Genomic DNA, 11,270 nt, shown 5'->3' with positions numbered 1-11,270 from the left:
AGGCTTGGCTGAATCTCACCCGAGTTTCTGAACAGGAAAAAACATGCCAGGACTGAAATCTTTAGAAGTGAAAACCAAGACATCCTTCTTTTTACTGTAGAAAGTACTTGCCTTGTTAAAATCTTTATATCCTTGTGGAAGAGGATTAAGTATAAACAAGTATTTTTGCTAAAAAGCTTTGGCTTTCAATGTTTTACTCAGTTTGGGTTCCTTTTTAGAAAAGACTTCACCTTATGCATGTTGTTGTATCTTGGGAAAGATTAATCTAGATTTTATGATGTGCACAAGACTCTGTTTAGAGTAAAATGCACCAACTGATAATTTACCAGTCTTTCAAATGACTCCCAGTTGTTTCTAACCCCCAAAATTCATTAGTTAAAATTCTGATAGCCACCAAGGTAGGAAACATTGTATTATTCATTAACCAAATCCTGTGGCAATTTTCTGACTTTGCAAAATAGGATAATGATTTGGGGGAACTAAATGAGAAGACTTTGGAGTGTTGGATATTCCCTTAGAATCTCAAACTGTTTCAAAGCATTTTCAAACCAGCCTATTTTCTTATCTAACAGTGCTCTGCTCCAGGCTATTCATTGGTTCTGAGCAAGATTAAAAAAAAAAACAAAATAGCATGGGAGGCATGATTCAAAGCAATCTTCTAGAAAAATGTAAAACCATTCTCCAAAACTATTTAAATGGTCATCTATTAAAGAGATGTAGAGTGGAAGTCTATATTTATATTGGTTGTTTCTATATTATTATAATGCATCTTAATTGATTCAGCAAATCTCTCTCTAGTACATGCTATAAAATTGCAACTGTAGTGTTAGAACAATTGAAACCTGTTCGTGAGTCTTATTGTAGAAGAAGTTTTTGAACAATTCCTATTATATCAATGGGACAGGTCACACACCCTGTTGATTCCAGTGAAAAGTAAAGGTAACCAGTGTAGCCTAGGATCAAACCCTATGTTTAATTTAGGCATTAACTTTCTTGAATTGCCTTGCATTGATGAAATTTGAAGAAAATATCAACATAATCTGCAAGAAATTTAAAATTGAAGGGAGGGAAATAACAGTAAACTCAAGAACAAAATGCAAGTGCAACTTATGTTACAGTATAGCTAATGAATTCGTGTGCAGAGCAGATGGAAGAAGGACCCCAATTACATCTCGCTTGCAGTTTGAGAAGTTCAAAATGTTCCAGAATTCCAGCCTGGAATTATGCAACATAACTTTTATCTCCTTTAGCTTCTTTTCTTCCTCCCTTCCCCTGTTTACATTTCAGGGTATTTATGCACCCCAGTTCAGTATGGAAGATTTTTGTGGATCAATTCAAGCTTTCCATAGCTTTGTGTGTTCTAGATAAATTATTGCCTAGTAGGTCTATGAGCTATCATTCCACCCGATCTGGAAGCCACCAGGTTGTTGAAGGCTAATGTTTTTACTATTTCTTTCTAGGTGGGAGGCAAGAAGAATTAGCTTTAAAAATGACTGCATACCATATACGTAGATATTTTTCCATGGAACATTACATCCTTCTCTTTGTCATCCCCTTCACAGGAATGCTGGGGATCTGTTGACGTGTTTTAAATTGTGCTTTAATGATACAGCTCTCGTTCTTCATGTCTCCCCTCCCTTTCCTGCCTGCCCTGTGTCTTGTGTATATAATACTCTTTAACATTTTAGGTTCTGATTCTAAAGAAACAACACTTTTGGTCAGTGATGTACTGTGTAATGGATTCCTTTTAGATTCATTTGGTTTTCTGCATTTTGCAGCAGTCAACTAAATTAAATAGCCAACATAGGTACCTTTTATTCTTATTAACTTTGTACAGTCCACAAGATGGTGAAGTATTAAGAAAACACATTGGTTGTAATGTGTATGTATATATATAAATAAATACATAAATATATATATCAAATGACTATATTGAGGATATTTCTAAATAAAAGTTTGCAAATCAACGTGGTCTGTATCACTTCTTTGATCTAAGGTTACACTCCTTCCCACGCTATTTGGGTTAGTTTGATGGGTCAAACTTTCATCTGCTAACAAAAGTAATAGGGAGCTGCTTTTTACTCAGTTCAGTAACTATCCATTTATTCAAGTACTAACAGTAACAAGGAACAGAAATTATTGACCCCGTAATTTCAAACAGGAGTTTTTCTAGCCTCCCTTAAATCAATTAAAAATAACATGGGAATCAGATAAAAAGGCTTACCTTACCTTTGAATTTATCTAACAGGCAGAGAAAAACCACTGAAATTGATTTCAATCAAAATTAGGGGAAATTCAAAGTAATACCAGACTCAGCATGATCAATTCTAATATACATCACATACACTGGAGAAAATTTAAAGAAAAAGGTTCACATTACTTTTTATAGTAGCCTTGAAAAAGTTCTTTTGGAGCTGATTTTTTAATTAAAAAAGGGCAAATCACAGCTCAGGCCATTTTAGTAAATCCTAAATTGGCTTTACTAGATTTTTTGCTTGTTTGTGTCAAGCCCCGCCGGCCTGCCGCTCGCTCGGGCCTCGACAATGCCTCCGCCGGCATGAGGAAGCGGCCCCTCCCTCCCCCAGAAGACTGCCGTCGCCAACACTTGCCTGCCATCCCCGACCTCTGCAGCAACCGGCGGAGCTGCCAGCCCCACCTCTCCCTGGCTGTAGGATGCGGCGCCGGGCTCCCGCCGGCCAGCTGATGGGCGTGGCTTCGCCCAGTCGCCGCGGTCCACGCCAGGGCTCCGCCGCACAGCTGACCGGCATGCCCACTACCAGGCGGCCGGCGGACGTGCGCTCGCCTCACCGACGAGGACGGCTCCGAGCGCCCGCCGGGCTGGTGGGTGCATCTACCCTGGCTCTACGTCTCTACGTGAAGCTCACCAAGTGCGACCCTGAAAGCCCTGTTCGCTAGGGGGCCGGTGTTGGCACACCCCGACCCAGACCGACCGTATGTGGTCCAGGCCGACGCCAGCGACGTCGCGGTAGGGGCTGTGTTGTTGCAACGGAACACGGAGGGCGTGCTGCAACCGTGTGCCTACTCATCCAAAAAGCTGTCATCCGCAGGGCGCGCATGGGCGATTTGGGAGAAGGAGGCGTTCGCCGTGCGCACGGCGTTGGAGACGTGGCATCATCTATTGGAGGGGGCTGCCCATCCCTTCGAGGTCTGGACGGACCACAAAAACTTGGAGGTCCTGCAGTCACCGAGGAAGCTGGCGCCCAAGCATGTCAGATGGGCTCTCTTTTTCCGGCGGTTTAACTTCGTTCTGAAGTACGTGCTGGGGGGACGAAACTTTCTTGCTGACGCGCTCTCACGGCTGCCGCAATACAACACTAAACGGGAAGCAGTGGTGCAAGAGCTCATCCCGCCTGGCGTATCCCCGGTCGCGGACCAGGTGGTCTGCAGCGTGGGGGACGATTTGTCCCGTGCCATGGGCGACGCCTTGGCTACAGACACCTGGCTGAAGGAGCATCCCGGCATTCTCACTATGCGCAACGGCTTGGCCTGGCACGGGGATAAGCTGTATGTGCCCCAGGCACTGCGCCCCGCCATTCTGCATCGTTGTCACGACGCCAAACAGGCCGGCCACTTTGGCTTCCTAAAGACTTTACACTTGGCACGTCGCCAATTCTGGTGGCTGTGCATGAAGGCGTATGTGGAACAACATGTCTGGGGCTGCCACGTGTGTGCCACAGTAAAACCCCATGTCGGGAAGCCGTTAGGTCTGCTACAGACAGTTTCGGACCCCGAACGGCCATGGCAAGATATTGCCATGGCTTTATTGTCGGGTTGCCGGAAAGCAGGGGCTACACGGTGATCTGGACGGTCATCGACCTTTTCTCCAGACAGGCGCACTTCATCCCCTGCAAGGGGCTGCCATCCACCAAACGGTTGGCACGACTATTTCTGACACATATCTATCGGCTGCATGGGGTCCCCCGACGGATTATTTCGGATCGTGGGGTCCAGTTTACAGCACGGTTCTGGCGGGAGTTCCTGCGGCACATCGGGTCCACCCAGGGCCTCAGCTCCGGCTACCACCCGAGCACTAACGGAGCCGCTGAGAGGGCCAATGCCACAGTGGAAAGGCTTCTCAGGAGTTACGTGTCATACCAGCAAAAAGACTGGGTAGACCTCCTGGTGTTTGCTGAAGTCGCCCACAACAACGCCGTGCACAGCAGCACGGGTTTGCCACCATTCCAAGTGGTGGCGGGGTATGATTTCGTCCCTGTCCCTGAGTGTGGACAGGAATCGACGATACCCACCAGGCCCGGGGAGTGGATACACCAATTAGGGGGTGCTTGGAAAACTGCTAGGGAGGCGATGGCGAAAGCCCAGGCACGGGTGAAGGAGCAGGCAGACAAGAAACGGGAACCCTTCGAAACCCCCAAGGTTGGGGAGTGGATTTACCTGTCGACCAAATACTTGCAGTTGCGGGTACCGAGTAGGAAGTTAGGCCCCAAGTTCCTTGGCCCTTTTCAAGTGGTTCGGGTAATCAACCCTGTGACCGTACGTTTACGGTTGCCAAAGTTCCTAGGGAAGGTCCACCCTGTCTTCCACAGTAGCCTGCTGAGGCCCGCTAGGGGGATGACAGGGAAGGCAGGTGGATACACACCAGGGCCTGTTCACGGGGACCAGTACGAAATACAGGCAATCCTGGATTCTCGGGTACGGAGGGGGCATGTGCAGTACCTCGTGATGTGGAAAGGATACCTGCTGGCAGAGGCCTCATGGGTGGAAAAAGGGGACGTCCGGGCAGCACGTCTGGTCACGGCTTTTCACCGTACACATCCGTCCAAACCGGGGGGTGGCGCCAGAAACTCAGCGGCTTGTCTCCGTGTCTCCGCCGACAAGGACGGCTCTGAGCGCCCGCCGGGCTGGTGGGCGCATCTACCCTGGCTCTTCTGACGCCTCGGCGGCGGGATCCAGAGCTGCGGGCTGCACTTGCGCCTGGGCCCCGGGGACACCGCCGTTCGTCTGCCTGCCGGCTGGCAGGCTCCACACCCACAGGAATGCAACCGCAGCCTATGCCGGAACGGGCGGGAGGCGACGAAGAACTGGTCGGACGGTCAGACCTGCCACTGACAGCCATAGACGGGGGTGTGGCTGTACCCGCGCTACCACCCACTCTCGCTGGACGCTCGGACAGACTCGGGGGAGAGCCTGCAATTGCAACGCCAGAACGGACTGGGGCGTGTATGGGGGCGGAAGGACAGGCCTTACCTGGGAGGGAGCTCGGCGGGCCGCAGCGGTGCATGCGGTGGGTGGTGGCTATGCAGGGTGATGGGTGGGGCTTTTATGGGGAGGCGGGCGGATGCCGGTTTGCTTTGAAGGGGTGGGGTTAGGGTGTGGCAGCACGATAAAAGAGCGTTGAGGCTGGGTGCCTCAACGCTGACTTTACTGCGGTTTGATTTGTGTGAGGAATAAACCTGGTCACCCGTACCTTTGGAGTGCTTGTGTTTCTTTGCAGAGGACGTCGTGACAGTTTGTTTGAAATGTAGACAACTGATGGTTTTCTTGTTGGTTCGTCCTCTTTTTGAACAACAATAGTACATATGCAGGAAGTTGTTCCTCCTTAACATCTGTTCTTATCTTAGAAATATGTGCTCAATATAGAAATGGAAAATTATGCTATGAGCACAGCATGGGAAAATATATCTCTGGTTGATACTGGACAAAATGTGTGAGTAAAAGATGGAGCTGATTCTTAGTATCATGGTTAAGATTTTCATCCCCACTTTTTAAACTCTTTTTATGGGATTTGTCACATGTGGTCCTTCCCAACCCACCTTTATGGTTACATTAAACTGCTGGGATATGCCATCTAGGATTTTGAAGTGACATATGTATATACTGTATGTATATAGGAGATATTCACAGAGATAGCCACTGACACCACCAGGTGGCAGGGTGCCCTGTCAGGATTGGCAGGGCAGTTTTTGGCAGGAAATCTGGACAATGGGATTGGTTCCAAGTATACCTGGCTAGGTATATAAGAGGGGCAGTTGCCTCTTTGTTTGCCAAGTCTGTGCTACATCAATAAAGAATGTTATGCTGAACCCTGTTGTCCTGCGTCGTCCATCTTGGCCATGCGGTCCAGAGCCCATGATCTAACAGTGGCGACGAGGGTGGGATGCTGTTTCAATCAGAGCTGAAGTCACTCTGAAGCAGGAAAGGCAGGAAAAAATATTTCTGAGACCTTCCTAACGAAGCAGCATTCTTGGACCGGTGCAACATGGATAAATTTGGAGCGACCAGTGAATTTCGTTTCAACATCGACGAGCCAGAGCAATGGGAAGCACATCTGGGACGAGTCGAAGGGTTCCTGATGATCAACAAGATCACAGAAGATAAAATGAAAGCAGCGGCGCTTTTGTGCCTAAACGGTCAGGACGTGTATGATGTGGCCGTTGGTCTGTGCTCACCGACACCCATTGAAAACGTCTCTTATGCTGATTTAAAAAAGAAGTTGGAGGAGCATTTCATGCCAGCGAGAGCTCCAATCTATTGGTGGCATCAATTCATCCAGCGCAGCCAGCATCTGGGTGAGCCGACCTTGCAATTCGTCTCGGTGCTGAGACAGGCTGCTCGCCAGTGTAAATTTCCTGAAGACAGGATCAGGGATCGAGTGGTGTTTGGACTGAGAGACCAGCAATGCCAACAAAGGATCCTCGCAAAGCCACTGATGAATCTGCGGGAGATTTTAGACGAGGTGATGGCTTACGAGGCAGCCAATGACTCTGGCAAACACACACACTGCAATAGTAGCAGCTCAGGAGCGACCATACATCACGAGTGTGCTTCGAGCGGTGGAAGCAGCGACCTGGATGGAGAGGCAGAGGTAGATGCGGTACAGCATAGACCCGGAAAGCATCCACCGTGGCGAGACAATGACAGAGGCCAGTGGAGACAATCATCAGCCAACAAGAGCACAGCATGCAGCTGCGGCTGCAAGGAACCGAGGGGAGCCAACTCATCCAACCAGAAATGTGCCAGCTGTGGGGGAAACCATCTGCGAGCGACCTGCCGGTTCAGATCCATAAAGTGTCATTCCTGCGGCAAGACGGGGCACATTGCAGCCGTCTGCCGGAATCGGAGCAGAGACAGCCTGAATGAATTACAAGCTATGGCATCAGAGCTTGAAGGTACTGTTCTCCCTCGGCACAAACCCCGGCACAATCCCTCAGTTCCTGGAAAGACCAGATGGACCGTGTCTCACATGGAAGTCCATCAGCTGCTCAAACCAAAAATAACAATACAGGTTCATCTGCAAGGGGTACCTTGCATGATGGAGCTGGACTCCAGCTCTGCAATCTCAATGATCTCCTATGAGACATTTAAAAGAATTTGCGATCGGAGTAGGCAGAGGGTTCCTTTAAAGCCCACCAGTTTACAGCTGTCAGATTTTCAGCACACTCCTATTAAAATCAGGGGAAAGGCCACTGTGTCTGTGGGGTTTAAGGACTTTCAGGGTCCCTTAGATATTTTGGTGACCGATGGGCAGAGAACTAGTTTAGTAGGGCTGGATTGGTTTGATGTCCTGGGCATTTGGTTGGGGGGAGTGAATAGCATCCAGCACAAACGTCTTGAATCCGTTTGTAATGAATTTGCAGACGTTTTCAATGACAGGCTGGGGAAGTACACGGGCCCTCCCATTAAATTTAATCTAAACCTGAACATTCCACCGGTTCGTATCAAGCCCCGAAGAGTCCCATTCGCTCTCAAACATAAGATTGAGAGCAAACTGGACAAATTGGTGGAACAGGGAGTGTTAGAACCGGTGGACAGGAGAGACTGGGAAACTCCAATTGTGACTCTGTTAAAGGCAAATGGAGAAATTAGAATATGTGCTGATTATAAGGCTACGGTAAACCGAGCCTTAAATCCGCATGCTTACCTGGTTCTGTTGGTCCGGCAAGTCCTTGCCGCTGTCCAAGGAGGTGCGCTCTTTGCAAAACTTGATTTGGTGCAAGCGTATCAGCAGCTATCAGTTAATAAGGAAGCGGCTGATGCTCAAACAATAGTGACACATAGAGGAGCTTTCCGAGTTAACCGGTTACAGTTTGGTATCTCAGTAGCTCCTGGGATTTTCCAGGAAGTGATGGAGAGGACTCTGAAGGGCATTCCAGGTGTATGTCCCTATTTTGATGATGTCCTCATCGCTGGGGAATCTGAGGAGATCTTGGCTGACAGGCTGCAAGCTGTTTTAAGCAGATTTCGCTCTGCTGGGCTTAAACTTAAAAAAAAGTAAGTGCAGCATTGGTGTGGCATCCACTGAGTTCTTAGGGTTCAGGATTGATGCCAAGGGTATTCACCCCACTGACTCAAAGGTAAAAGCAATTAAGTTGGCTCCAACCCCAACAAATAAGGCTGAATTGCAAGCTTTTCTGGGGTTACTTAACTTCTATCACATGTTTTTACCCCACAAAGCAGCAATTGCAGAACCTTTACACAGGCTGTTAGATAAGAAGACTCCATGGATCTGGACCAAGGTCCACGAACAGAGTTTTACAAATCTTAAACAACTGTTATCTAGTGATTCAACCATCACACATTTTATAGAAAATAAGCCTATCTGCATCGCGTGTGATGCATCCCCTTATGGGGTGGGCGCTGTATTAAGTCATATAGAGCCTTGGTGGAGCAGTGGGCTAATGCCTCCTTAAGTAACACCAGCTGCCTGCAATTAGTGCAGGTTCGCATCCCACCAGGCTCAAGGTTGACTCAGCCTTCCATCCTTCCGAGGTAGGTAAAATGAGGACCCAGATTGTTGGGGGCAGTAAGCTGACTTTGTAATAATGCCACTTGGGGGGTGTATGAAAGCCCTAATAAGCAGGCATATACATAGAATGAAGGCTACTGCTAAGCTTGTAAGCCGCCCTGAGTCTTCGGAGAAGGGCGGGATATAAATGGAATTAAAATAAAATAAATAAATAAATAAATAAATAAAATAAAATGGGGAGCAAAGGCCTATTGCATGTTACTCCTGAACTCTGTCCAAAACAGAAAGGAATTATGCACAAATTGACAAGGAAGCACTGGCAATTGTGTCAGGAGTAAAAAAAATTCTCTGATTACCTTTATGGCAGGGAGTTCACCATTTTTACTGATCACAAACCATTGTTGGGGTTGTTCACAACTGACAAACAAACACCACAAATTCTTTCCCCAAGAATGCTGAAGTGGTCCATTTTTCTATCCGCTTATGCTTGCAAACTAGTCCATAAACCGGGAAAGGACATGGGCCATGCAGATGCATTAAGCAGATTGCCAATGATGAGCAATGACCCTGATCCAGCACCGGCGGAGCAGATCCTACTCATCCAAGATCTTCCAGATTGTCCTCTACAGGTGAAGGATATTGCTGCTGGCACCACAGCAGACAAGGTACTGAGCAGGGTCAGCTCATGTGTAGCATCTGGGTGGCAGGACAAGAGCCTGGGGCCGGAATTCCAGGCATATTTTATGAGGAGGCATGAGTTGTCTTCTCATAAAGGATGTTTGCTGTGGGGTAGTAAAGTTATTATTCCAGAGAAATTGAGGGAAAGGGTCTTACAATCGTTACACAAGGGGCATCCTGGCATAGTAAGGACAAAGGCACTAGCTAGGAGCTACTTATGGTGGCCTGGTCTTGACAAAGCTATAGAGGAGCAGGTAGTGGGGTGCTACACGTGTCAGAGGTCAAGGCCAGAACAGCCACAGGCTCCCATTCACAAATGGGAAGCGACTCACACCCCATGGTCTAGGTTACACATCGATTACGCTGGGCCTTTTCAGGGACAATCGTTCCTGGTAGTGGTTGACAGTCACTCTAAATGGCTAGAAGTAGTCCCAGTCTCTAGTATGACCACTGCAAAGACAATTCAAGTGCTTCGGGGACTATTTGCCACTCATGGGTTGCCTGATGTCTTGGTCTCTGATAATGGCCCACAATTCACATCTGCTGATTTCCAGGCATTTACCAGAGTCAACTCGATTAGACATGCCACATCAGCGCCTTTCCATGCATCGACTAACGGTCTGGCAGAACAAATGGTGAGGACAACCAAGGACGCATTGAGGCACATCATCAGTAGAGATTGGCATCACCGATTAGCTCAGTTTCTTTTGGCACAACATACCACTCCATGTACAGCCATGGGCAAGAGCCCTGCTGAGTTGCATTGGGGATGGCGACTCATTACTAAGTTGGACAGACTACACCCAGACAGAGTGGCAGCTCAACAGGAGCAACCAGACACCACCAGAGAATTGCACATTGGTGAAAAGGCCTACCTGGATTCAGGGGGTGGTAGTGGGCAAAACGGGGCCTGTATCTTACATTGTAGAGGTGGAGGAGGGTCGTGACGTGAGAAGACACATTAACCAGTTGAGGAAGAGACAACCTGAAAAGCCACAAAATGTGTTTCCAGAGCAACATCTGGCTGGTAATCAGGATCCTGATGGCATCCCAAAGGATGACTACATTGTAGACCCAGTTGCCCTTGCTGATCCAGATAATCAGAATGCGGGGCAATCAGTGAAACGGTCAGCAAGGAACCATAGGCCACCAGCGTATCTCAAGGACTATGTAAGGTCTGGAGGCTAGGGTATTATAAAAAATCAAGCTCCACACTGCAGGGTTGTTATTCCATTAGTTGTTTATTGTTTCCATTATTATTTGGTTTTTTTGTATGGGGGAAGGGGTGTTATGTATATATGTATATAGGAGATGTTTACAGAGATAGCCACTGACACCACCAGGTGGCAGGGTGCCCTGTCAGGATTGGCAGGGCAGTCTTTGGCGGGAAATCTGGACAATGGGATTGGTTCCAAGTATACCTGGCTAGGTATATAAGAGGGGCAGTTGCCCCTTTGTTTGCCAAGTCTGTGCTACATCAATAAAGAATGTTATGCTGAACCCTGTTGTCCTGCGTCGTCCATCTTGGCCATGAGGTCCAGAGCCCACGATCCAACAACATATATCCTCAAGTCATCCTTTGAATTATAATTTGAACCCAGATCGATTTCTCTTTTCCACGCAAACCAGGAAAGCAAATGAAATTCTTCCTTCAACGTATTTTATTTTTTAAAAAAGCAATATATAATTATGCCAAAGAGGTGGATGAAATGTAACCGATCAGATGGTGTGATTTCTCTTTATCTGTTTCATGGATGGAGCTGCTGTAGTCAATTAAGCATCTTGGCTCCAATCGTTCCCAGTCATAGTGATGAAAAATGCTTCATCTCATTAGTATACAGAAACTGCAATGGGAACAAATTCTTGC

This window comes from Vipera berus, assembly GCF_964194415.1.
Source record: "Vipera berus genome assembly, chromosome: 3".
Lineage (NCBI taxonomy): Eukaryota > Metazoa > Chordata > Lepidosauria > Squamata > Viperidae > Vipera > Vipera berus.
The sequence above is the reverse complement of the archived record's forward strand: the minus strand, read 5'-3'. Positions refer to the sequence as shown.